The sequence below is a fragment of the Bactrocera neohumeralis genome, chromosome 4 (assembly GCF_024586455.1).
Source record: "Bactrocera neohumeralis isolate Rockhampton chromosome 4, APGP_CSIRO_Bneo_wtdbg2-racon-allhic-juicebox.fasta_v2, whole genome shotgun sequence".
Classification (NCBI taxonomy): domain Eukaryota; kingdom Metazoa; phylum Arthropoda; class Insecta; order Diptera; family Tephritidae; genus Bactrocera; species Bactrocera neohumeralis.
In genome coordinates, this window is record NC_065921.1 from 59,894,184 (window position 1) to 59,897,058 (window position 2,875).

The 2,875-nt window shown below is 30.6% G+C and overlaps 1 long non-coding RNA gene across 2 annotated transcripts; it reads right to left on the reverse strand.

Annotated features, from left to right (window-relative positions):
* Positions 1-219: 219 nt before the first annotated feature.
* LOC126754675 (uncharacterized) lies at positions 220-1,601 on the reverse strand. Of its 2 annotated transcripts, none has more exons than XR_007666336.1 (5): positions 1,156-1,601; positions 1,010-1,084; positions 748-928; positions 538-669; positions 220-445 (listed from the first exon to the last, which is right to left on the reverse strand). It is a non-coding gene; the product is annotated as an uncharacterized LOC126754675 (long non-coding RNA). The 2 variants fall into 2 exon arrangements; XR_007666335.1 differs by having other exon boundaries at positions 519-669.
* Between the last annotated feature and the right edge of the window lie 1,274 nt (positions 1,602-2,875).

A 2,875-nucleotide genomic window follows, 5' to 3' on the forward strand; every position in this document is an offset into this window, starting at 1 on the left:
TCTAGTCCAACATATATTCTAATTACACTAGACCATGGCATACTCTACTTAATATTATTGTGGTCCAAATGGACCACATTTTTGAGCTAAGCAATTCACCTTACTCTATTTCCAATAAAAGTTTTTAAACGCTGTTTTTATTATTATTTTTTTTTTATTAAAAAATTTTTAGTTTACACAAGTATATTAAACATAAAATATTTTCGTTGGATGCAGCAACTCATTTTTTATAAAAAAAATTTTATTTACATATATTACACTTAAATTATTATTAAAAACTTTACTCTATTTTGGGAGAGGTACGTATGTGTAACGCAAAAAAATCAGTTTTTATATTAGGTATGATTTTTGAACGAAGAAACCTGCCGGAAATTCCTCTTTTTTACGACCTGAAAAGCCCTCCTCATTTCCGCTTCCGCATTTACTGCTGTTTTTCCAATTGCTTCTGTAATAAATAAAAAATTATATATACATATATATATTGTTTTGTCGTTAATGAATAATTCAATTGTCCATACTTTTAAGTATGGTATACACCATAGAATAATCCTTGAAGCTCTTTTTGTTGCCAATTCCATTAATGTTGTATTCAAGGCAAAATTTACGCGCCAAAACTTTTTCGAAATTTTTTACAACCTCTCCTTGCAACAAGTATTGCACTGCTGAAATCTAATATGTTTAAAATGATTTTGGATTAGGCTCTTAACATAAACAGTTATTTTTGTATATAAATTATAGGACTTTTACATAGCAATCTCTATTATCATCATTTATTTCCGCCTCTAATTTCACGATAACATCATCTGTTTTGATAGGAAATTTGGAAATAGCTCCAACAGTTCCCTTCTCCTTTTGAGTTAGATTTTGTAACAAAACGGTATGTTCCACCAAATATTAATGATCACTTTGTTTTGTTTTTCAATTAATTCTGGAAAAATAAAAGAATGTGGGTATGTTAATGATATTCCATTTGATTACAATTATTTATATGTATATATATTTAACATACCTCCCAATTCTGTAATTTTGTCCACAAATAATTTTTGAAGGTTGTTGCACTTATCGCAACCATCATTGAAGCTATCTAAATAATAAAAATTGTCAATGTAAGTAAAAACACAAACAATATAAATTAAAAAACAGTAGTGCACTTACCTAAAAATGATTGGCGTATTCCGGCGTTCATCCGGCGAAGCTCCAAATATTTACATATGTATGTACTCGTAAGTATAGTGTGTCCATTCCACACTGCCAATTGGTACTGAAAATGCTTTGAATTCTCAGGGCGCTGATCAACGCATTGATTTGATCCGCTGTGCTTTTGAGCGCCGTGGAGTAAGGCTGTCGTCAGCAGGTGCCCACGTAAAACACACCGGACGTTGTACTCGTAAGTATATGAAAACAAAATTAAAAACGTTAATTAGTGCAGCCATGTAATATTGGTATAAAAAGTAATTGGTCGTTATGTGGCAAACATAACATTTTGCAAGTTATGTTTTCTATTGAAAACACTTCATTTTCAGTTCTGGGTTCAGCATCAGCTAAGCATATACCCAAAGCTGAAAAAGAGTCTAAGGGTTCTTTGAAAAAACTAATAGTATTAACATATCGCCTTCCAATTATTACTCCAGAACCGGAATCCGATATTTCAAAAGCTTGAATATTTATAATAATAAAAGGGTAGATTAAACAGATATTATTTGGACTTTTTGTGCTAAAAAAATAATGCAGATTGATATATGCTTTAATATTTGAATTTATTTCTATAAATCCTGTTATTTTAGATTTAACATGAAAGTCAGAATATGAATTTATATTAGTTAGTTGCTTTAAAATTTTAGTAGGATTTCTAACGTTTTTTTTTAATTTTGTAAATAATTTTCAAAGTCATACGCAGAAAAATTCTGAATAGCTCCTAACGTTTTTACACTATCAGCTAGGTGCAATAGACTGTGAATGTTGTATGAAACACTATCATCTCCCAATATTTTTGGAAAATTTTCAACGAATAATTTCAAGGCGTCTTCCGCGTTTTTTAAGTTTGAATGAACATTTTTTGAACAGGAGAGCAATCTACAAGCGCAATGTAATAATAAAAACTCATAGTATACATCTTCATGCACTTTATCTTTTAGAACTAAAATACCTGTGTAAAGCAAAAATTGTCTGAATTCTGTAGCTTTCCAGTGTGAAACTTCCTCAAGACTTCGAGGTAGATGAACGAATTCCTTTGGAATGTGAATTTTAAGCGATTCCAAATGATCGGATATTTGTTTTTTGTTTGCTACATATAGTCGCTTTTCATAACTTAATTTATTTTTTAAAATTCTAACTAAAAACTTTTTCATAACTCCAAGATCGATTAAATGCATTGGATCTAAAGGTACTTGTGTTATCATTTTTAAATTTACTTTTTCAAATGGTGTTTTAACTGTGCGAAATCCTATTTGGTGATGATCAATGTGTCTTCGGAGATCGAAATCTTCATCACTTACAATTTGTCCAACTTTCGTGGGATACACAAGGGTATTCCTAATTTTTTTTGCTTCTGCTGTGCACTTTGAGCACCCATGAGCTGATGTGTGATGCGGAATACCACAGGCAAATGCTCTAGCTGGTGCATCACATATTAAAGATCTAACTTTTAATTCATATATTTTACCGCCTAGTTCTAACCCATTTACCCTTAGAATTTGAAACTCATTGACAAAATAGCTCAAAAACTTATCAATATCACTTGGCTTTTGCTTGCCTTTATATATACCCACAGGAAATACCGATATATTTGGAATATTAACTATGCGTATTAAAATTGGCCAAATTTGAGTTCTTCAACTATTGAATAATGGCAGACCATCAATATTAATATCAAACA